At 38.4% G+C, this 26,252-nt stretch overlaps 1 long non-coding RNA gene across 1 annotated transcript; it reads right to left on the reverse strand.

Annotated features, from left to right (window-relative positions):
- Nucleotides 1-24,100: 24,100 nt before the first annotated feature.
- LOC113354360 lies at nt 24,101-25,214 on the reverse strand. Its single transcript, XR_003361837.1, has 2 exons — nt 25,000-25,214; nt 24,101-24,393 (listed from the first exon to the last, which is right to left on the reverse strand). It is a non-coding gene; the product is annotated as an uncharacterized LOC113354360 (long non-coding RNA).
- Between the last annotated feature and the right edge of the window lie 1,038 nt (nt 25,215-26,252).

The following is a 26,252-nucleotide window of genomic DNA, read 5'->3' on the forward strand; positions in this document are numbered from 1 at the left end:
TGTCTATGAGCATTAATTATCTGAGAATTGAACGATATGAGCTTGTTGAAGCGTCATAATTTCTTTACATAGTCAGGGAAAACATTGTTACATCCTGAAGACGTTATTACTCTATACTAGCAGGTAAGTCGTCTAGGAGCCGTCTAATCTTTCGATTCTACATAGGAGTAATTACTGAAGTTGCTCAGTATTTATGAGATACGTCGTTGCCTCAGCTGGGAGACTGCACATCTGTATATACTCTGAGAGACAATATTCTCAGTCAGAGATTCTTGTGGCATGAGTTTTCATGCTTCGACGAGAGACATGAGCCTCAATACCCATCTGATTGCTGGATCAGGAGCATTACAATTATGGTTTTACGATTTTAACCCTTGTTGAAAATCCACCATCTACAAAGGTTTACGGGATGAGTTTTTCAGTCCAATTCGATTCCGGATAAGAGAAACTAAGTTAATTCTGATCTTAGTTAGACTTATCGAAGTGAGGTTTCGGTTATTCAAGTCTAATCAAATTCCTTAGCAAGAAATTCTAGTTAACTAACCTAGTACTTGTCTTGTGTAATATGAAAGGTCTAAGTTTATGGATAATTAGAACCTGATGAGAAAAATAGAGTTATCTTTATTTTGGTCTTATCGAATTAAGCGGTTGTTTCTGAATAATCGATTTAGCAAAGGGACTAAGGTGCTTAGTTGATTTTTGTTTTGCTAAACTAAAGTGGAAAAATTGTTTCTGACAATTGTTTCCTTGGTAACATATCAAAATAAAACTACTTGTAGTTTCGGTTTTGATATTGGTTATCAGAACATTATGTGTGGAACCCTCGTGCCTAACTCTACAGGTTGCAAGTCTATTGAGATTTGTAAGATTCTTTTCGTGTTGTCCTTTATTTTTTCGTTTCTTTGTCATTTTTGTGACAAAAAGGGGGAGAAATATATGGAGTAAACAGGTGATACTGGCATTGATTTTATATTGATTGGTATCGCTAAGGAAAAGAACAGTGGTGCTTGAACGTTTATCTAACGGAAGAGTGAAAGCACAGACTAAGGGAGAGTAACAGGTCATATGAATTGGTATAACAAAGACGTGCGGATTAAATATCTACCTATCTTCTTTAGGGGGAGTAATAGCTTTGTTATTATAATGTCAACAGCGACATTTTCAAGGATTGAATGTAAGCAGTTTTACTGTGTTGTTGGATTCGGGAATCAAGCGTATGTGTAATGAATTCTTGTAATTTGTTTATCCATATGATGTAATAGTTTTGTCACTAAAATTGAAAAAGGGGGAGATTGTTAGAGCATTGCTCGGTTGAACCCACCAAGCATTGGTATGTCAAGTTTGGTTGTCATATTTTAGTGAATCAAAACTCATGTTAAGAGTCGCTTGATTACGTACTAGAGTCAACTTCGTATAGGTTAGCTTGAAAGTATAAGGATATGAGACATTACAAGTATTGCGAAGACTTGAAGATGTGAAGAAGCAAGGAGCTACAACGACAACAGTCATCCTTCTACTTGAGGTTAGTGATATTTGAATTGAATTGTTTCATTCCCTAAAGTATCTTTCAAGTCGTGCATATTGAAAACATAATTGTGAAGCATATTTGAACTCTAGATAGACATAGCATTAAGGAATACAATACGAGGTTTATTTCGTAACCATTAAACTTTGTAGATAAGACATCGCCATAATCATTTGAATGCTATTGTGATTATGTATGGGTATGAGGTGAGGATTTCATCCTAGGGAACAATGTTTTACATGTGTTCTAAGGAAGTAAGTTCATAAACTTGTTTGTGAACCGAAAAGGAAATTGCCAGGTGTTATTGGTTTTGTTATTCATTATATATCTTATGAACAACCAATATGTGTGATTGAGTATAAACGCTCACAATTTGTTTGTGTTCTTGGTAGAATTATTCACAAAACCCTGACTTATGTATTGGTATGACTTTTATTAGTGAAACAGATCTTAAGTAATCACCTGAGATGGTATGATCGTGTTTGTATTATGTCTGACCAAATTTGGGAAAGGGAAACTGATCCTAGTAAGAGGTGCAGTACATCACAAAGGGGAACCGATCCTTGTATGAGGTGCAGCAAGGTTTATAGCAGAAAAGGGAATCGATCCTATGGACATGTGCAACACGTTTTTAGGCAAAGGGGGCCGATCATATGGACATGTGCAAAACATATAAGTTAGATACCATATGGTGTTTCGAAGAAGAAAACTTTCTTTTTCTCGCATGCCTGCAACTGACATCTGTATATGTGGGGAACCGATCCTAGTACCTAGTCAACCGAATTTTTGGAAAGCTAGTGTGACTATGCACAGTACTCACATGGAGGTAGAAACGAAACTTGTTTTGGTAGAACCGTTAAACCCATGATTGTGATTGAATGTTTGTTTGATAAATCACATAGTTCTTGAAAGTCAGATGAACCAATCATAAACTTGTTTGGAAGTATGGAAAATCGGTTTCAAGGTTGTAAGTTTGAAAGAGAACTTACAAAGTAAGGATGTCGACATACTTTAAACACATGTTGTGAATGTTCATTTCTTTAACTGTTCAAAGTTATTCATTAATAGCTAAAGGAAGAAAATCCCAGGATCGAAACATAAGTAAGTTAAGAATATTTTAATTAAGGTTATTAATTTCATTTTGTAGGGAAATATAAGAATTAGTAATGTGCATTTACTAATTAGATTTTCCGAGAGATATCGATCATTATTTTTGGATAGAGCATTTTTAGGAATTATGGAAACCGAATTTGTGCTTTAATAAATATATTGAGAATATTTTCGGTTTTGGAAATTCCTTGGTGTCCAAACTTCATTGTCTATAAATACTTGAAGTTTTCCTTTCTAGCAAACTAATCCTTCGTAATAACAGACATCCTCTTTTGTTGTTGTTACTGGTACAGCCGCCTATTCGGAGAGGAGAGTAACCTAATTAGGCGAAACATCTTACGCCCGCTCATTTTAAAGTCTTCTTTGGGATTGAGAATCTCTAGCATGTACCGTTGGTGGGAAAATAGATAATTGCGGTTTATCTTTTGTTTTCGATTGATTTGATTGACTAACGGTGGTTGAAATCTAATTGCACCTAGTTTGTTTATGCTTGAAGATCTTCTCTTCTGATATAAGATTCACTCAAACTAGTTCAGAGTTTCGACAGGGATCTTTAGACTGTTGTAAGTTCTAAAGACGATCTTGTGATAATCCATTGTTAACAGACTTCGTTCTGTACGTGATTGATCACAAGAGATTCAAGTGATCGTGCGCAGGTTTTTATTGAAGATTTAAGAATATTTGAAGACAAAGAAGATATTGAATATATGACTTGGGGTTATAATCTTTGGTGTGCACAATACTTGATTTGGTAAAAGATGATCCAATTAATAATCCGTTTATCCTTGTGGTAGATTGGATTGATTAATTGAGTAGATCAGCATCAACACAATTCTTTGGATTAAGAGTGTTGTTGGCTTAATCTTAAACGATTACTTCGTTAATTGAGCATAAGATAGATCTAAGGACCTGACGAAGGAGTTTATGTTAAGATAAACGGAAGAGTCGTTGTCCGACTCATATCACTTGGTTGAATAGAGTTGATACTAAACAGATTTGTTGTTTCTTTATTATATGGAATACTTAGCAAAGGAATTATTCCAAGTACGTGACTTATTTATAAGTTGGAGGCGTGGGAATACAGACGGAACTAGGTGAACTATAGGTTTAGTTGCTTGGTCTTAACTATACGAAGTTAGGTGTAATTTTATGTGACGGCTTAATCCTGAGAGTATTCAATTCTGGACAAGGTCCCGGGGTTTTTCTGCATTTGCGGTTTCCTCGTTAACAAAATCTTGTTGTGTCATTTACTTTATATTTTCGCATTATAATTGTTTTATTATAATTAAAGTAAATTACATAAACGTTAATTCCTATTTACTTGATAAGCAATCATATTGTGTTTGATTAAGTCTGAACCTTTGTATCAAGTAAACATACTTCGTTGTTTCATTGTCTCGATCTCGTATCCATAGACGATCACACGAAGTTTGAACCGATTAGTTGTATTGTCCCGACTCAGTCCATAGACAATCACTTTCGTAGAAAGGACTTATAGGTAGGAAAAGTTTTAGCTTGTGGTCTATTTGGGTACCCTCGCCTTTTCAGAATGAACTTTTTAATATTTCGCAGTATTGATCTTCCCTGATCCACTTCTATATGAAAGTACTGTAAGGATCCGTAAGTTTTCTTATGTTGTATATTTTCGATTAAATTAATCATTAAGGCTTCTTGTGGTTAATTTATTCGGGTTTCCTGGATACAAATTCATGTTTCATGTAATTTGTTAATGTCCAAAGAAATCCTTCTTTTCTCGTAAAAGTAAGGTCGCTCTTGTTGTTCTTTCGGGAATGACATATTATGGGGAAGATTTCTTAATTTAACTTGTGCTTAACTGCTAAATCTTTGTGGGGAGTGCGGTTGTGGAATATTGTAGGAGTTATCTTGTATCTTTATAAACTCCTTGATGAATACATTAAGTTTCGACTATTTAAAATCATGGAAACCAAGTTGATATGTTCTCTTTTAGTCATGAATAATCTCTTTGAGAATTTCATTATGATCCCGTTAGTTGTCGCACCTTTCCCAATTTATATTGACAAAAACGGGGAGAATTATTTTGTAGTTCACACTACATACATATGGTTTATGGATCATTATGTAGGGGGGATGGTTTTCATTGTGAGATGAAGTATTGGCTAAGGGGGAGTGATACATATAAACCAACATTCTCCCAAATTCGTTTCTTTTGATATGGAATACGGTAAGCAGCCCCAGTCGTACATCTCTTTGCATGTGGTTGAGGCTCAGGAAGTATTTCCGGATGTGATTCAGTGTTGTTAGTATGTCCTCCTTTGTGCCTTCGACAGATAGAGAAATCCACACATATGCTCGACCGAGGATTGAACTGCCTCTTTGAAAAGTTGCTCAGAGAGAGTGAAGGTTTTGACTGGGAGAGGGTCATGTGTACTCCTTAAATCCACAATTGAATCTCTCCTGGCTAAACCTTCTCTTTGAAGATACGCTTTAAAACACTGCAGTCACTTGTTGGATGATTGAAGGCGACAATTCCTGGGTTCTTCTTCAGTGGGCTCTCCCCTGATGAATGGCATTTGACTGCACCATCTTGAATCCATACTTCCAGTAACTCGATCACTTCTTCAATAAGACGAGGGAAGTTTGAGTCTGTCTGATCATTTCCCCATTTTTTGATGCAGGGTCGAGGTTGGTGTAAGATTGGTTATACTTTTTTTGCGCTTTCGGAGGAGCTTGGGATGTTGGAGAAGCGTTCTTATGTGGTTGCGCTTCGGCTTTTCTCTTGCTCCCTTCAGCAACATTCATGAAAGGTTTGAGATTGTACTGCTTGTTGATCAAGCTCCTGGCACTGCCTCGAGTTTCTCGCGGTTCCTCGACTTTTGTAGCTCTTGTTCTTTCCAGTAAGGCTGGAGCAGTAGTTGTTGATCGCTTGGCTACTTCATGGAGTTCTGAGAAAGTATGGAACCAGAGATTTTCCAGTAAGGCTATGTAGACTGGTATCATACCGTTGATGCAGAAGTCCACCAATTATTATTCACTGACATTAGGGTCATGACAATCCAAAGCTTGAATTCTGAACCTCTTCACATAGTCGTTCGGATGTTCAGTGTTCTTCTGAGCTATTCTTCCTAAGTTAGAGAGAGTAACCTTCTCAAAGACGAAGAAGTATTTCCTGTAGAAGGATTTAATCATTTCTCCCAAACTAGCGATGCTCCCAGGTGCAATGTTGTTGTACCAGATGTGTGTTCGGCCTGTCAGAGATTTCGAGAATTCCTTCAGACGAACAACATGATTGTGTTCGTGCTTTCCTAGTGCCTCAAGGAATCGAGAGACGTGTTCTCGAGTGTTCTGTTGTATAGTATGAACGTTGGAGAAGTATAACCTTTTGGGAGAGGGAACCTCTGTGTAGAAGCAGGATATGGAGGTTGATGAAGGTGGACAGATGGTGTCTTGTATTTTCCTCGATCCTCCATAAAGCGTTCTAGGTCTTCACGGGTGATAAATCATGCAGGTTCCTTCGTTGATGGATTATCCGCAGCCTTGTGGACTTCATCATCTCTACTACATGGATCGGAGTGACTTCAGGATCAACAGTCGATGATGTTTATTTGGATTTTCCCTTCTCCTGAGTTTTTTTAACATCTTGTCAGTGAGAGTTTTGAGATAATTGCACAGCTCTTTCTGCGTTGCATCCATGTCAATCTGGTTTTTGGAGAGAGTCTCTTGCATCTTCATATTATGCTAGGTAGATTTTCTCTGATTTCCTCGGGAGACCGGCCAAATAGAGGATGATTGTTGATGTTGGTTTGAGGAGGAGTGGTATCACCAGCACCATTGTTGGAAGCAGGAGTAGTTTCTAGAGTACCATTGTTGTTGCTAGTGCTAGCGTTTGTTTGAGGGTGAAAACGGTTTCTGCTGGTTTTGGTAAATTCGTGTGTGTGGATGAGAAACGAGTCTAGACCCTAAACAATGTACTGCACGGGAGTAATTTTGATTCAAGAGATCAATCTGTACAACCCTGGCCTAAACTAATAAATGGCCGTTCTAGGCTTGCTTCGGTCACAAAGTGAAAGAGAAGGGTTGGTCTTAGGGAGGGAAGCGAAGAAAATGTTAAGACCAGAATAATTTATTCTGAAGGTGTGGTTGTTTACGACTTGTATCAGAAACTAGAAATGGCTAGCTGAATGAAAAGCTATCAGGTGATTTCTGGATACTGTGTTGCTCTCCTGACCAAAAACTTGTTGTTTGGTGGAAATAGGTGAAACCTATGTATAAAAGTCGTAGTAAAACATACCCTGGTCTCGTAGGAAGTGGAGACGATTGAGTAGTGGAAGAGTGGAGTAACGTGTAACGTCAGAAATTATGCTTCCATGATGAAGGAAACGTTTACACCATTACTAACCACCCTTCTTCATGACACTTTCTTGTAACGGGCATATTGTACGCCGCACGTTGTAAACCGCCAGACCAATACCCTGATGAGTATCCCCCAGTTTGTGACATGTTTGATGTCTCGAGTGTTTTCTTGGAAAACATGTAGCACTTTGCTACGTGTGGCAAGTTAAAATCAAGAGGCTTGCCGCAGAAAAATAGGATGTGATGATATTAGGCTTGTCTTGGCTGGTCTCCTGAAACTTTCCACAAGCCTGCCGGCTAGGTAGCGAACTTTGATGGCTGAGATTGCATCTCATGATGAAGGGTAGCCGTTGATTATGGCTACCTTCTGTTGGCGTCTGGTAATGGTGCAATGGCACCTTTGGTGCATGCCAGCGCCATTGCAACATGGCTGGCATGGCTCGTGCATGTCAGTGGCACAGTGGTGCAAGTGGTTCCTGGCGTAGCCATGGCCACAAGATTTAGGCGGCGGGTCGCCTAAAAGTTGTCACAAGTCTGGCAGTTTGGTGGCAAACTTGGATGGCTGAGATCGCATCTCATGAGGAAGGGTATCCATTGATTATGGCTACCTTCTATTGGCACCTGGTAATGGCGCAACGGCACCTTTGTTGCATGCCAACGGCATTAAAGCATGGATGGCATGGATCGTGCATGTTAGTGGAAAGGTGGTGCAAGTGGCGCATGCCGTAGCCGTGGTCACTAGATTTAGGATGCAGGTCACCTAAAAGTTGCCACAAGTCTGTCGGTTCGGTGGAAAACTTGGATGGCTGAGATTGTAATCCAGGGGAGAGAGTGGCCGTTGATTATGGCCACATTCTTTTGGCACTTGTTAGTGGCATGGTGGCATAGCCTTTGTTGCATTTTTAGTTCTGTGGCTATCCATAGATATTTTTGATGATGGCTCTGGAAAGAAGGAGATAAGGCAGAAGCTCATCAAATTTTCTATCAAACTAGCGAAAGGCGTTGCTCTTCCCATTGGCAGTTTGTTTCTTGGCTCTTTGTACACCCATCTGGATCGCTTAGTAGCGGACAAGTACGTCTCTAATGGGTACATGAAAGTAGACTCGTATATCCATGTCGCCTTTCTCTAGGCATGGTTGTGGGAGCATTTCAAACATTATTCCCCTAACTCGAAAACCTCATTTCATGATACATATGGCGGCTCTAGGATACTCCGTTGATTGGAGAGGCGTCCAAGACCTGGCTCAAAGCTCATTGATTTTCTTGATAACACGCATGCAGTTAAATTTCGTCCTTGGGATCCGGCCCACGCCTCCACAGTTCAACCAGAAACTTTTGCTTTCGCACCGAACGTGATATTGCATTCTGCTGACGAGAATATGAGCATTGAAGAAACGGTGTTCTTGCGAAGCTGCATACTTAGGTATGTGCCATCTTTTTTTAAAGGGTCTTTTGGAGTAGTCTCTTACAATATTGACAGAGCTGCTCAACATATGGGCTTTGATCAGGGAGTCCCTTTCCGTCTCCCACCGACAACTCCAGATGAATTGCTACCCGCCATTCTTGATTACAACGTCTTTGCACCGGATAAAAACCTTCCTTTCTTGCTCTCAGAACAAAAACCTGTGACGACTCCTAAGTATAATATCTTCTGGCAAGATGAGTTTCTCGCCATTCATCAGTTCGTGCAGGATGTTGTGACAAATCTACGTGGAAAACCTTCCTCTGCGGTTCTAGCCAAGCATAAATTATTGAAACAGCTTCCTTCGGGCAAGCGAAAATCCTCTAGATCATATGCAGACAGTCCCCAGAGAAAGGAGCGAAGGACGAAAATTCGTGCAGGTGGCTTCCAATCGGATTCGACGGCTCTTGTGACTTTCAGTTATTTCAACACGCAGGTGTGTATGATCCTCTCACTGACTTCGCTGAATTACACAAATTTTCCATTTCCTCACTGACTCCTCTTTTTCTTTTGACTCAAGGTCTTGACAGCTCGAATATCTTTTCCAGACTTTCCCACATCCAAAAGACGGCGCCTCTTGAGGAAAGAGGTGACAAGACTGAATCTCTTGGAGAAGAATCCGAGGAGGAAGAAAGTTCGAGATCCGGTGGTGATGAGAAGAGCACCTCGGAATGTAGTGATGAGTCTTCTTCCAGTGAGCCCTCAGACAAGCCGGTGAGTTTTCCACGTGTGTTTTTTTTTGGCTATTTATTTGGAATAAATGCTCAATCGATAACATTGCAGGAAGGAAACATTCCTGGAGATAACCCTGAGAGAGATAATCGTCACAGCTAAGATATAGCTTCGTCTCCAATCATGGAAGCCATACCCTCTGGTAATCTGGAGATGGAGGTTGATCGTCCTGGAGAGGTTGTTATGCTTCAAACAGCGAATACTGCTTCTGTAGCTGCTGGTGCGATTGTTACCAAAGAACTCTTGTTGGTTGCGGGTTCAGCTGCAGGCGCCGCTTTCGTCCCTCCATTCTTGACTCCTTATGAAAATCACATGCTGATTGGAGGTTTTAGTATACCAGTTAAGTATGAGGCGTTGTATACCAAGATATGGAAAAGGTATGGACATATTGCCACATCCAAAAAGATCACTAGCCGATTTGCGCTGGTCAAGCGCGTGGAAGAAGCTTTATCTTTGATTCATGACATGTGCAATGTGACTGGCCATATTGTTTCTGGAGATGTAGTCTCGAGATGGAAGTTTCACCGGGATATGTGCCTAGACTTTGAGTTCAACGTCTCTTGGTAATGTGAAGGTCTTTCCGAAATCCAAAAGTTACAAGCTGAAGCGATCAAAGGTCCCTCTGCGGATGTGATCAACTAACAGGAAGCAGAAATCGAAAGGTTGTCTCAGGAGTTGAAGCTGAAACAGGCGCCTCTTCAAAGCGCGAAGGATGCTTTCTCCAAGAAGATCGAACCATTGTTGAATGATTTCCCTTGAATATCTTCTGTCTTTTGAACTTCCTTTTCTTAGTTTTTTTTTGGAAGGAAGAAATGCCTAGTTCCTGGTTTGGTTTTCTGTTTTTGGATTTAATAGAAGATTGCTTTCTGTGAGGGTTTTTGGATTATTTTTTGGAATGAATTATTACTGTTAAGATAGTCTCACCATGATCGTCGAGAGTAGCACAATTATTCCAGAAAAAACCGTGAAACCATGAATGTTGTATTGAAGGGAAAATATGGGATAATGTGAAATTTATGATAACATGGTCATCGACTTCCATTGTAAATGTGGAAACTCAGACAATAGATCGTGTAAACGTTGTCTGATAAAACTTACTCGCTTTTAGAGTTTTTAACAAAACTGGATTTTCATAGCGCAAATTCGAGCTTTATGGTGACGTCGTCCTGGCTGTGAGAAGTCCCCAGTCATCCTTCATTGTTTGAGCAAATTATCTTCAGGTCGCTTTGAATAAGAAACTATCAAAAGCGGCGTCATGTCTCGGTTTGGTACGTACACTTGAGGAGGAGACTTTCCGAGTGAGTCACAGTATGAGCTCTCGCTAGTGTTTTCAGGGTTTGTTGCTGACTTTCATCGTCTTGAGATCGGGATTAAAAAATGAAATTGGAAATTGATATTGCAACCGAGAGATTAATCTCCCACTGTGGTCGCCAATTGTTTGAGGGTGAAAACGGTTTCTGCTGGTTTTGGTAAATTCGTTTGTGTGGATGAGAAACAAGTCTAGACCCTAAACAATGTACTGCACGGGAGTACTTTTGATTCGAGAGATCAATCTGTACAACCCTGTCCTAAACCAAGAAATGGTCGTACCAGGCTTGCTTCGGTCACAAAGTGAAGGAGAAGGGTTGGTCTTAGGAGGGAAGCGAAGAAAGTGTTGAGACCAGAATAGTTGATTCTGAAGGTGTGGTTGTTTACGACTTGTATCAGAAAGTAGAACTGGCTAGCTGAATGAAAAGCTATCAGGTGATTTCTGGATACTGTGTTGCTATCCTGACCAAAAACTTGTTGTTTGGTGGAAATAGTTGAAACCTATTTATACAAGTCGTAGTAAAACGTATCCTGGTCTCGTAGGAAGTGGAAACGATTGAGTAGTGGAAGAGTGGAGTAACGTGTAACGTCAAAATTTATGCTTCCATGATGAAGGAAACGTTTACACCATTACTTATTTCCATTACTAACCGCCCTTCTTCATGACACTTTCTTGTAACGGGCGTATTGCACGCCGCACCCTGTAAACCGGCAGACCAATACCCTGATGAGTATCCCCCAGTTTGTGACATGTTTGATGTCTCGAGTGTTTTCGTGGAAAACATGTAGCACTTTTCTACGTGTGCAAGTTAAAATCAAGAGGCTTGCCGCAGAAAAATAGCATGCGATGCTATTAGGTTTGTCTTGGCTGGTCGCCTGAAACTTGCAACAAGCCTGCCGGCTCGGTGGAAAACTTTGATGGCTGAGATTGCATCTCATGATGAAGGGTAGCCGTTGATTATGGCTACCTTATGTTGGCATCTGGTAATGGCGCAATGGAACCTTTGTTGCATGCCAGCGGCATTGCAGCATGGCTGGCATGGCTCGTGCATGTCAGTGGCACGGTGGTGCAAGTGGCGCCTGGCGTAGCCATGGCCACTAGATTTAGGCGGCGGGTCGCCTAAAAGTTGTCACAAGTCTGGCAGTTTGGTGGAAAACTTGGATGGCTGAGATCGCATCTCATGAGGAAGGGTAGTCGTTGATTATGGCTACCTTCTGTTGGCGCCTGGTAATGGCGCAATGGAACCTTTGGTGCATGCCATCGGCATTTCAGCATGGCTGGCATGGCTCGTGCATGTCAGTGGAACGGTGGTGCAAGTGGCGCCTGGTGTAGCCATGGCCATTAGATTTGGGAGGCGGGTCGCCTAAAAGTTGCCACAAGTCCGTCGGTTCAGTGGCAAACTTGGATGGCTGAGATTATAATCCAGGGGAGAGAGTGTACGTTGATTATGGACACATTATGTTGGCACTTGTTAGTGGTATAATGGCATAGCCACGGCATGCGCCTACGGCATGGTGGCATTGCCACGCCTGTGGCATTGTGGCATGGCCAAAGTTAGGGCTTGGCGGCATGGCCAAAACTAGGATTTGGCGTCGTGGCCAAATTTAGGCTTGGCGGCATGGCCAAGGCTAAGATTTGGCTCTGTGGCAAAAGTTAGGGGTTGGCGGCATGGCCAAGGCTAGGGTTTGGAGCCGTGGCCAAAGTTAGGGCCTGGCGGCATGGCCAAAGCTAAAGTGGTTCGTGGCATATTGTGGATTATGATCAAAAATTAGGGTTTCGGCTAATGCTACTGAAGCAAAAGTCGTGTTTCGATCATGAAATCCTAATTGGAGTTCGTTATGGCATTGACCACAAACAGAAAGTGGATTAGCACGTAGTGACGTAATTTTTGGCACATTGGCATGTTACTGCGGCAGAGTGGCATGTTGGCATGCCGATTAATATGTTGTTGTGGCAGGGCGCGTTTGGTTTTTCCAGTTAGTATGGTGGCGCGGCAAGGTGCGTTTGGCCTTTAATGTATGTTGGCGAGTTTAGAGTGACTTGATTGGTCAAGAAAAGTGGTCGGCCAAACATAAGGCGCGGCCACACCTATAGTGCTCGTGGCGCATTATAAAGTGACTTGATTGGTCGGTAGAAAGGAGAGGGGCCGGCCAAGCATGGGCGTGGCTACACTTCCGGCATGACCGTGGCGGCTTTAGAGCAACCTGATTGGTCGAGGGAGATGGGGCCGGTTTAGGATGGGGCGTGGCCAATGGTGCTGATTGGCCTAAGGCATGGCTACGCCTCCCTTTGTTTCTGCTCCTATCCTGCGGCTCTTTATTTTATGATTCTGGGCAAGATTTTGCATCTGCTAATCCATGGCGGATTAATTACCTAGTTTGCCTAGGCTTGATTTCGACAAGCAAGGTTTGTTATACTGCACAAGGCGCAAAACCCTAACTTTTGCAAATTAGTCAGGATAATTGATTGAATTCTATGTGTTGACACAGAGTTCTTTTAAGTTCATTGCCAGAGAGCAACATGCTTTCTGATTGAATACCTTATGTAAATTTTCATGTCATATCAACATTAAGGGTTCAGCCGGGGAACATAGCACAGGAATCATTCAAAGAAACTTATATTAATTGAATGTAGGAAAGGTGCCAAAATTTACATAATGCCTGGGATTGTTGCTACATGCACCATTCTGGGTAAATTTCATAAGAAAATATTGAGTTTCTCAATAAATGTGTCAGTGGAGAGGTTGACACTCATGGCTCCGTTTCCTTGCAGAGTGACGTTACATCAGATGCAAGGTTTTACAATTTTAACCCTAAGCTAAAACCCACCATCAACAGTGTTGTTTGTGTTAGGATTTGTAACTGAACCTGACCTAAGATCAACCATTTTGTGAAAGTTTGAGATTTCAACCAAGAGATTAATCTCCCACTGTGGTCGCCAATCTGTAGATGGGGAAAAACGATTTGCTGGTTTTTGGGGAAAGTGAAGAGACGACCGTGTGGATGAGACTCCTCAACCGAGCAAACTGCTTAACCTCAAACAAATGCACTGCACGGGAGTTCTTTGAGTTCGAGAGATCAATCCGTAGACTCCGGCCAAAACCAAGTCAATGGTCGTTCCAGAGTCAACTCGATCACAAAGTGAGAGATGGGTTGATCTGTAGGAGGGAAGCTGAGAATTGTATGGGATCAATGATGATCAAGGATTGTGGATGTGTTGTAGGTTTCTGCAAAGGATGAATAAGTTCGAATGATTGAGAGAGTGTTGCTCACATGATTATTCTTGGTTAGACGATGGATTGTCTGTTCAATATCTCGTGGATTTTTGTGTCTTGTTCAATCATGGATTTAGAGACTTATTTATATTGTCAGAACAGTGAACACATTGATTCCAGTAAGTGTGACGGTTTCTGGAGTAAAAGAGTGGGAAAGTGGGAGATCGTGGTAAAATCAGTTCCATGTCGTGTGGAGACTTGGATCATGCACCCACCACTTTGCTAACTCCTTCAACCGTTTGCACGACTTACTCACATTTCTCATCGTGGATGAACACACGTGTCGTACGCCTCCATACCAAAACCCTAATTGATATCCCCCCATGTGAAGTGATTGATGTCTCACGAACGTGGAGTCTGCAAGGCAGACGTGTATTAGGTCAGTTGTTGACTTTTAGACAGTGAGTCTAAGTTTTGTTGAATTGAGCATGAGTGACGAATGCTCAGTGATTCATGAATTGAACACACGTACAATTCCTATGTTAATATTGCTCGTCTGAGCAAATATTGTAAATTCGAGATTGCTCGATTCAATGAATTACTGAATATTGATAGTTAGACTAATATTCGAGCAACTGTGCAAGTATTTCTCAATTCGATGAATTACTGAATATTGATAATTGGATCAATATTCGAGCAACTGAGCAAGTATTGCTCAATTCGTTAAATTATTTATTGGTAACGTGACCCAATAAAATATTAATTAGAATATTGGTAAACTGTCAGATATTATATGATTGATCCATATGTTGGATCATCATAAATTTATTAGTGTTTGAACTTGCTCAGAATGATAATTTATGGAAACAAACCTAATTTTTGATCAATTGTTCGTCAATTGATGAATTGCTGAAAATAGGTCATGAATAAGGGAGGGATCGGCCACACGGGATGATGGACGTCCATGTGGTGCCCAAGTGCTTGAGTGAGCATGCATCAGGGTCCTTAGTTGACCTGTTGGTGAAAGAATGATGATAAAATTCTGGTTTCATCATTTATTAAAATACTGTCGGCTGAGCACTAAGTAATAAAATCGAATTTATGGAGAAGTGAGGGACCGACCAAGAGGGCATGAAACCGGCCCTTGGTGGTCGTGGGACTAGCTGATGGTCGTTTCAGCAAATTCCAAGTTGTTGGAAAGAGTTTGGACCCAATATGAGCAATTGAGCAAATTAGGTCAAAATTATAAGAATGTGTGGGACCGGCTCCTTGCAAGCCTTAGGGCCGGCCTTGGTCGATCAGGGATGCATGTATGTGTCACCATAATGTCCATGTCTCAGTCCTGAGTGTTTCGGTATTTTTTAATGTGCGTTTGAGCAATATTTTGGATTTTCAGAAGAGTTCGATCTTTGACTAAAATTCTTGATTTTTGCTTGAATGAGCAAGTAGAACTTTGCTCGTTTGATCAATATCTTGAGAATATTAAAATAATAATATTTTTCGTGAATAGCCTAGTCGGTCATGTGAGCATTTGACCTTTTGGCCTTTTCATGGTTTGAGCACTATTTGAGAAAATATGAAGAAACCATGATTTTTGCTCAAACGGAGGAGTTTCATGAGATGAGGGAAATAATAATTATGAAAACAAGGGATTGCAAGGTGTGGGACCGGCCACGGCTAGGGCATGGACGGCCGGCTAGGTATCCCGGTCCCGCAACACCTTTCCCTATTTTATTATTTTTCATGAAACCGTGAAAATATGGAGAAACCGTAAGTTTTGCTCAAGCAAAGAAAGTTGCTTGAATGAAGGAGTTTTCATGAGTTCATGAAAATAAATAAAATAAGAAAAATAAAAGGAAGAGGCGTGGGGGACCGGCCCTAGGCGCCTCTTTTCTTCTTCTTTTTTATTATTATTTTCTCTCTCCTATTTTGTGTAGGATTCCCGTTTGCCCATGTTTTCGAATGCTCGTTCGTGCATTTGGGTGCTCGTTCGTGCATCATTGTTGAGTACACTTGCACCATTTCATTGGGGCTTACTCGGTGATAGTCCAGATGTCCGATTTTTGAGTAATTATTACTAATTCATGAAAATCAGTGGAGAATTATTCATGAAACAGAGTAATAATCATGAATTGTGCATCTATTAATAATCTGTGAATCCAAGCGGGGAATTCAGGGAAAGGAGTAATGATATGAATTGGTTATCTATTACTAATCCATGGAGTCAGTCGGGGATTCATGGAACGGAGTAATGAGATATAATAGATTATTTTCTAAGAATTCAGTGATGAATGTCACTGTATAATTAATCTATTGTAGAATCGAGATATGAGATAGTTGAAGCATCATACTCGTTCTGAAAGGTGCATAGTCAGGGAAAAACGTGCAGCATTGTTAACGTCTTGAAGGCGATTAGCCCCCTCAATAAAAAATTATGTAGGAGAACCGCCTGAATCTACACACTATCTCTCTATATAGTCAGGGAACAGCGAGTGTCTCTGACGTCCTGAAGGCGTTAAGCCCTCTCAACAAACAATGATGTAGGAGGACCGCCCAATCGTTCTTCTATGTAGAGGTGGGTATCTTTATGTAGTCAGGGAACAACGAGTATCGCCGACGTCCTGAAGGCGTTAAGCCCTCTCAACAAACAATTATGTAGGAGGACCGCCCAATCATGTTATTATACATAGAGGTCATGATGAAATGCGCAGCATCGAACGCTCATCTAGTGGGAGGCCTTTCGAGAATCATATGCATCATGGCTCTAAGAGGAACTTGATCAGAGATCGTGAAATGGTTCACGGATCGTAAAATATGAATCGTCACATGCGTTCCTGAAGCCTGGTCAGAAACATGCAGTATCATGATTTTACGATTTTGACCTTTGTCGAAAATCCACCACCAACGGTCGTATAGCTATATAGACTTTTATGTTATATACATTTGATATTTCGAGCTGAGTTTAACTCGCTTATCTATTTATCGAAATATGTGTTGGAAGCTTTTTGTTTTAGCTACGTTCATCATTATTCTTGACGAGTTTAGTTGAAACGATTTATTTGTTGGAAACTAAATAATAAGTCAAAAGATGATTATGTGAAAATTTCCTTGAAACATCTTACATGATTTGTGTGAGACAATCATTTGATGTCGACACGGAATGTTTTGTAATGATCATTCGATCACTTGAAAATTACTTATGAGGTAATAGTTTGTACGGGAACGGCTATTGTCGCCTTCTAAGGATGTATCAAAGATTGAAATGGAAGTTTAGAACAATCTGGATACACACAGTATGCATACCAGTATGCAAACTGTTGTGGTATGATTCAGGTTTGAAAACCTTGTTTGCATACCAGTATGCGAACAGTTGTAATTGTTAAATTCCGGGAACCAAGTTTGAATACCATTATGTGAACGGTTCTACATGAGATAAGGTCTGGGACGGCAGTATGCATACCGGATTGCAAACTGCTGGACAAGACCAAAGTCCGGAACTATAGTTTGCGTACCCATTTGCAAACTTAGTTGGTTAAGTTCTAAAATCGGATTAAGTATTTTTTTCATACTCATGAACAAAAACATTAATAAATTAAGGAATGCAATCTTTGCAAACCTTGGCTTAATGTTCATGAATCAATCTGATTCTGCTTCAATTGTTTCTTGTATACTTCTATGAGTTATATACAATTGAACAAATCTACGAGTAACACAATTAGATTCATTTGATTGATCATCATATTTGATCTAGAAGTGTTAGATGAATGTGGTTAATACAAAAGTGTTCATATGGCTAACTTCAGTTAACTATTGTTGCGCCAACTCAATATACACGTTTAGGTACGGTTACCCATATCTAAATGAAGGTATATTTCATTTGTGTGTAAAAAGCTAAGACCATCTAACGGTGGAGAGATATTGCTTTGGTTTTAAGCAAACTTAGCTTGAATCTTAAATCAGGTTTTCATCTAACAGTGAATATTGAGTGCTTTGTTACTAAGCTATCTTAGAAAGAAAATCCTGATTTGAAAGACTATGTAAAGGAGAACTCTAGCAACTGGAAAACCTAATCCAGACACTTTCCTGTGTCCTAGTTGCGACTAGAGTCGATTCTCCTTCAACCTAGGTTTTTCTAAAACCAAAACCATTATAGGTTAACGACTTGAATACTTCATTTGGATTCATGAATAAGGGCCTAACTATTTTCTATGTAGTTGCGTGTTCTAATCTTACTTGTTCTATTATATTGAGTACTATCTTCTCTAAGATTTTCTCGAGATTTATCTACGATAGGTAAGATATAAAAAGTAATAACAAAGCTCTTTGTCTCATTCTTTGTGATTCCACAATAGCTTCTTCTACTACCATATAGTTAAGTTATTGTGAGGTGATTGATATTTCTAGGCTGTTCTTCGAGAATATAAGACTGTATTATCTATTGGTTCCTGTTCACCTTGATTTATCAAAAGACAGAACAAAAACTTCGTATGTATTTCTGTGGGAAACAGATTTATCTATCAGAATAGACTTTTCTATGGGAGACATATCTGTTTATAAGTCTTCGACTTTGGGTCGTAGCAACTCTTAGTTGTGGGTGAGATCATCTAAGGGAATCAAGTTTATTTGGTTAACGTTAACTAAGAGTTGAATTTTGACTTATAACGAAGTCTGTAGACTTTTTTGAGTTAACGTATATAAAATACAACTTTTTTATGAATTCTTTATTTTTGTGTTGGCTTTGTCTTAGATAATCTCACCCCCAACTAAGATTTGCTACGACCCAAAGTCGAAGACTTACAAACAAATTTGTCTCCCATAGAAAAGTCTATTCTGATAGATAAATCTGTCTCCCACAAAAGTACCTATGAAGTTTTATTCCGTCTTATGATAAATCAAGGTGAACAGGAACCAATTGATAATACGGTCTTATACTTCCGAAGAAGATCGACTGTAACTGAATTACTGGGAGGGTTTAATTCAGTCTCAACTACATTCCAGTCCGAAGTTAATTGGTAGTACGCTAGTGTCTGTAGCGGCTTAATATAATTTGGTGTTCAATCTGGACTAAGTCCCGAGGTTTTTCTGCATTTGTGGTTTCCTCGTTAACAAAATTTCTGGTGTCTGTGTTATTTATTTTCTGCATTATATTGTTTATCTTTATAATTGAAATATCACAGGTTGTGCGTAAATCAATCATAGTAGATACGTCCAACCTTGTTTTTTGGATAAGACTTGATTGATTACTTGGAAAATTGATCTTTGGAATCACCCAAGTAATCTCACACGCAAATCATGTTCACGGACTAGTCTCTGTAAACTTTCTGATTGTGAGAGAAAGAGATATAACTCTGAATACTTTTCTTCGATTGAGATTCATTAAGTTGAAATCTCGTAATTGTATTTAAATTTGCCTATGAAAAAATTGGTGGTGTATTTTGGTACCCCGCGTTTTCAGGATTACTTCCATCCTTTTTTCTAGTACTAAGGATAAAATTTAGATCTCCAACTACAGACTATGAAATTCTTTATTGGAGAGCAATGTTATGCCTTAACTCCCATTGAGCTTTCTTAACATCGGAATCAAGGAAACCATAAATAAGTGTTAATTCTAGCATCCATTTTTATCATATAATTGATTATGTTCAATAACATGTATGTCTATATTATCCTTCAAATGGAACCACAAAGCACCAGCAGTACCGAATGGTTCACACAAAAAACAACATTAGTATAATTAAGATGCGATACATGAAGTTTCATTTTTATGGGTTAGTTTTTGGTCTCACTAAGGAAAATAATGTATGGATTGTTAAACTTAGTGAGCAATGTTGTTTGGTATGTTTGTTTCAAAACCAGTAAGTGTTCCAACTAATAATTTTCATATTAGCAAGAGATGGGAGTTCCTGGCAATATTTTCTGAGAGTAATGTAATGGTTGGTTGAATCAGAAGCAGGCTGACTATATACTATCAACAAATATTAAGTGAATATGAGCATAAATAGAAGTAGTATCGTTACTGATACTCAAATATAAAGCAAGACAGTTGACATGTGAAGCAAGCACAAAATTAAGGATAGCATTTGGAAAGTAAATAATCCAAACAGAGATATTGAGTTGAGAATTTTGAAGAAAAAAAAAAACTTAGTCTGCAGCGGCTTTTCCTAATTGTCCCCGTGTGCTCAATCTTTCAATAGATGCCTCTGTGAATTTTATTTCTCCAAGATTTTTTCCTTCTATAGTCTCTTGATCTAATGCTCATCCATATTTGTTTTACATGCCTCTTCATGTCTGATAGAAATTTCACATCCAGAATCAAACCTATCAAAAATAGGATTTGTATGGGTAATTGGTTAATTGGTGGTGATTCTGGTTTGAGGGATTGGGAGAACCATCTTCTATTTGTCTCTTGTTTTTCTTATTCTCATTATCCTTGGTGTTTTCATGGTTATAATAGATGACTATAAGGACATTGTTATTTCCAGCAGATGTACCATTTAAATTACTATCAACACCCTTCATATTCATGTGGGTTGTCATATATGCTACTCCTTCTTGTGTGTTGTACCTCAAATGCAGATACTATTTTTCCTTCATAGATTTATTTTGTGTTCTATAGAATTTTTCTCACAGCGGGTATCATCATGATCAATTACGGAGCAATCTTTACAAATATTATAAGGTTGCTTTTCAAAGTGGTATATAACCTGAACCTTCTTTCGAGCTGCTGTAAAAATCCATCCTCATCTTCTCAATGGCTTATTGAAGCCTACATCAACATACAAGGTATTAAAGTTACTGCATCTTGGTAATCTATATATTTTAGCATCCAGAATGATCATTTTCCCAATATCCTTCCCAATTTCATCTATTATATTTTTTTAGTAAGACTTGCTGCAGATTTAGGCTTGGCACACCATATTTACCTTGTGAAAATATGATCTTAAAAGGTAATTTTTTTCATTATATTTTTGGAGTGATAATAGGTTCCCGTCCATAGTCCATGGAACTTTCCTTAAAACTTCTGTCATGAAATCTTTTTTATTGAATCTGAACACAAATAAGTTTTTCCCTTCAGTGATAATTTTATCCCTTTGTACTTTCTCTATCGTAGATTGATTTTCTTCTTAACATCTTAGCAATCCAATTCATCTCCAGCAAAGAAATTAACCAACAAACTTGTTGACTAATTATGAAAAGACGAGGGTATCCAAATACACCACGATCTTTTAAATATCAACCTATAAGTCCTCTACCGAATGTGACCGTCTATGGACAGAGTCGATACAATACAACTAATTTGGTTCGCACTTCGTGTGATCGTCTATGGATACGAGATCGAGACAGTACAACAACAAGATCACTTGTGTGATTGACTATGGATAAAAGATCGAGACGATACAACAACAAAGTGTGTACTTGATAATAGGTTCGATAATAACCGAAACTCTACAGGATCAATATCAACTGTTACGGAATTAGCGTACAAGTGCAATTTATTTTAACTATAATAAAACGATTATAATGCGGAAAAGTAAAGTGAATGACGGAGCAAGATTTTGTTAACGAGAAACCGCAAATGCAGAAAAACCCCAGGACCTAGTCCAGTTTTGAATACTCTCAGAATTAATCCACTACACAAAATCTAATACCAACTCAGTATAGTTGAGACCAAGCATACTACCCCTAGCTACTTATTTCTCTCAGTATCCCTGCGCTTCGACTTCTAGAGTCACGCACGTGAATAGCAAGTCCTTTGGATTGTATTCCAAACAGCAAAGGAATAATCTGTATGGTAGTAACAAATCTAATCAATCTTGCTAAAGATGTTTGATGAGTCGTTGACAAAGGCTCTTATGTTTAATCAAATAAACTCATGTGTCTAGTTAGATCAATCTATATATTGATTACTGAAATAATCAAGTTCTTGATTCGCAATCAATCAATATAGATCTCAAAGAGAAACAATAAAGTGATGTCGTTCTCACGCAACTAATCAATCATATCTATCAAAGATAAATCGATTTTAGTTGGATCCTAGCCGATCAAGGTTTGTGCACTAAATCTACAAGATACAAAAACTAATAAGAATACTTCTTCTTCTTCAAATATTATACTGCCTTCAAATACCTGCACAACATCATTTGAATCCTCTTGTGATCAATAACGCACAGAACGGAGTCTGTTAATGATGGATTATCACAAGATGTCTTTAGATCCGAAGATGGTTCTAAAGATCCCGTCGATACTTTGATCTAGTCTGAGTGAATCTTATATCAAAAGATAAGATTCACAAGAAGAAACAAACTAGGTGCAATCAAAGTTTCAACAACCGTGAGTCAATCAAATCAATAATCGAAAACTAATAACACTACAGTCTATTTTCCCACCAACGATACTCGTAGAGCTTCTTGATCCCACGGAAGTCTTTAAACGAGCGCTCGTAAGAGATTTCGCCTAATTAGGGTACTTTCTTCTAGAATAGACGGCTCCACCAGAAACTACAAGAAATGAAGTTTTCCTGGCTCTTAGGATAGTTTACAAGAAATGAAAATTCAATTATTTATAGACCAAGGTTGTTTGGACAACAAGGAAATTCCAAAACCGAAAATATTCTCAAGATATTAATTGAAGTACCCGAATTCGGTTTTCCTATTCCCAATAAATGTTAACCAATATTTCTGAAAACTCTCATGGAAAAACTTCTATTATTAGTCTAGCAAATCAATTAATAATATTTTCCATAGGATATGTTTAATTGCTGGTAATTAAAACATATATGATGAAAATCATAATTAAATGTTTTTCAATTTTTTGGACTAGGGATCACCTTGAGTATCAAGGAATATTTTGAACAATTAATGATATGAGTTATGTACATGTTCAAATATGTCGACATCTTGGAATCTTCTCAACTTGACAAACCAAAAACCTTAATTCACACACACCAAAAAAAATATATGTGAAGCATGGTTATTGGTTTTGTACGTGGAACCGATTGAACCATCACTCCAAAATATGTTGTGACCGGTTATAACATGATTCCCAATACAGGCCGTTATCGACCTTGCTCACAAAGTAGCTTGTGATCGATTACACCTTGCTTCCCGAGTTAGCTTGTGATCGTTTACAACATGCTTTCCAAAGGTAGCTTGTGATCGATTACATTAACTTCCCAATTCATCTTATGACCGGTTATACCTTGTTTCCCAAAGTAACTAATGACCGGTTACAACTTGCCTTACAATATAGCTTGTGATCGGTTACAATTAGATTTACAATGAATCTCATGACCGATTGCAACAAACTATATTATATAGGCTATGACCAGTTATACCATAAATCTCAACAAGTTAAGATAGGTTCTACCAAAGTCATATTCCATTGGTCATCCAAAAGATATTCAAAGAATAGCAAGACCAATCATGATTTCCCTTTTGATTATGGAAACAAACTCATACATATACTTCCTTAAACTCATGTAAATATACATAGTTTTCTAGGATGAAATCATACTTATATAATGCACACATAATCAAATAATATATACAATAGATTATGTCGATGTCGTATTTACGAAGTTCCAAAAGATAAGGTTTTAGTCTTCGTAATATGTTTTCCTTGACACTTTGATCATACTATTATGACCAAGTCGCATCACTAGAATATTATATACAATATATATAGCTTCGCATATTATGTTTTCAATATAGCACGTTTTGAAAGATACGTTAGGAATGGAAATAAGATCAAGTCAATATTACTAACCTCAAGTGGAAGGATGATGTCGTCGTTATAGTCGTTACTTCTTCACATTCTTCAGGTCTTCGGAGTATTACTTGTACCTCTCAACATTCCTAGATTTTATAGTCTAACCTAAACGAAGTTGATTCTAATATTTAATCAAGCGACTCTAGATGAGTTTCGGTACTAAAATATGACAACCAAACTTGAGATACCAATGCTTGGTGAGTTCAACCGAGCTTTGCTCAAACAATTTATTTGCAACTTCATCAACTTGAGCAGAAGCTCTCTTCTAATAGATCTGCCAGAGCCATTACCAATGCAAGTGGATCGCATTCTTGAGGATAACACTTCAATTTGACTTGATTGATCGGCCATTAGAGGACTTTTCTTTTTTAGGAGTCGTTGTCGTCTTACAAAGCTTTTTGGATTTGATAGGTACGGAATAAGGATTAGGGTATCTTATCATATTATAAACTGGGAGACGATTCGGAGTATGTTTCTGTTGCCTAAAATAGTTCAACAGAAAATAATTTAAGGTTTTCCTGTAAGAAACATTTGACCATTTTATCTTGAGAATCAAAATGGAGGAAGAATACCTAAAATAGTTGTTGTAGTTATGGGTATTGAAAACGGAATAAATACCGATTTTCAACCATTAAGTTGATATGATGATTCTGTTAATATTCATGATGGAATTAAAATGAGAAACTGGGTGTTATTGTGAAAGAAAATATGAATAAGGAGTGATCACAATCGACAGAGCAACTTCAAACTACTTTGAACACCAAAAGATAGATATTGAAGGTAATGCTACTGTTAAAATGGGGATAGAGCAATCTCAGAAATAAAATGGTGAAAAATGAGCCGCTCCTGGTAACTACTACTGGCAAGTACACATCAGAAATACGAATATCTGCTACTGGGAACCACTACTTGCAAGCACACATCAGGAACAATACGAAAATCTGCAAAAGAAAATTAGAATATCATAAGTAAGAGAACAACAATTTTAAAAGATAACATGGATATAATGTTTGAAAGGAATTAGTTGATAAGAAGAAAAGAAAAAAAGGAATTCATAAACAATCCTCAAAACCAATCTAATAGATCATATAATCAGAGAGAATGATTGAAATCTAATCGAACAACATAAGAGTTCCAAGATTAGATCAAGAAAAATGGCGGAACAAAGTAGAAATTTGAAAAAACCAAGTGGACTCGTTTGTCACCCGATTTATTACAACTTATCTAAATACAAATTAGTTAGAAGTCTTGTTAGAAGAGCGAGAGAGAAGATATTTGAAGCACTTGGTTTATAAGTGTAGTTCAGAAAGTTACTGAACAACGCATCAATTTTTTGGGATTCCATTTACACCTAGGTCAGAAAGTAAAGTAGATACACTTTCCAAAGAAGATAAATTAACGGGGAAATAGTTTCTTCTTGCTGCATTAGAAGTGAACATTTATTAGATATATTTACAAAATAGAAATTACTTCTTTTGATACGGCAACAACAAAATTTAATCTTAGCCCTATCTATAGAAAAGATCGAGGAAACCAGGAGATCTAACCCTCCCATTGAAAGTTGGGATTGGGAATGGTGGAGGAGGTCCCATCATCCTCTCAAGCAGGAAAACATCATGGGATGATCTCACGGTATACTAATCATATTCGCCAAGTGTTGTTGGGCCGTTCACTCCTTGCAAACAACAATCAAGGTGACCCTTATCAAATAAGGGGGAGCTAATTAGAAGGAATTTAAGTTAGAAACAGTGTTGATATATAATTCTTGTCCGTGAGATCAAGAAACCAACAGCGAGCAAAAAGAAGAAAGAGAAAAGAAGTGCACCCGCCATTAGAGATTTTTTTTTGGTGAAGAATTTGTGATCCTGAAGAAAAAGGTTGTTCTAACGAGGGACCGGTTTGGTTGGTGAAGATTTATCCACCACATCCTTTCTATTCAAAGGGATTTTAGGGTTTTCAAATCCTAGTAGTAGTAAGTTTCTCATCTTCCTTGTTTTGTTATTGCTTGAATCTACCTAATTATTTGGTGAAAAATTAGAGATCCATCGTTAGCGGTGAGTGAGTAGAGAAAGAGGACATTGTTATCCAAGTGCTATATGCACTTTGAAGTTGTGGGAAACTCCAATTTAGAAGATACCGTTGCATCCCATTATTTGTCATAGTGGAAGTTTGTCCTTAATCTTTGGTGGTGTGTGATTGGTATTATTTTAATGTCTGATTGCAATGCACCTTAAGAGCTTCTCCAATGGAATGTATATGAACATAAATGTCTAAGTCCACACAGGATAGACATTCATTTTCCATAAAATTCTTCTCCAATCCAATTTCTTAAATTAATGTGAAGATGACATGGCTTAATTTTTGTTAGACATTGTTAAGGTGAATGTCCTAATAAGTTTTTGCTTAACTAATATAAATTCCAATATATTAAATAACCATTTATAGTTCTAATAAAATCTTAAAATTACTAAAAATAATATCTACATTTAATTAAAAATAGATCACTACCAACACCATCGGAGATGAATTATTTTTTCACCCTAGATTTAAGTTAACACTGAAATGAGGATGTCTTGTTTGTGGTTCCTCCTAGGAAACACACACAACACCATTGGAGAAACTCTAAACTCCTTCTTCAAGCTCACAAATTCTTCGCCCAAAATTGCTCTCACGGACAAAACTTATTCCTAACTTAAACTCCTTCTAATTAGCTCCCCTTATTTGATAAGGGCCACCTTGATTGTTATCCATAAGGAGTGAACGGCCCAACAAGTGCTCGACCAAGGAGGAGTCGAAATTT

Source organism: Papaver somniferum, chromosome 2 (genome assembly GCF_003573695.1).
Source record: "Papaver somniferum cultivar HN1 chromosome 2, ASM357369v1, whole genome shotgun sequence".
In the NCBI taxonomy this organism is placed as follows: Eukaryota; Viridiplantae; Streptophyta; class Magnoliopsida; order Ranunculales; family Papaveraceae; genus Papaver; species Papaver somniferum.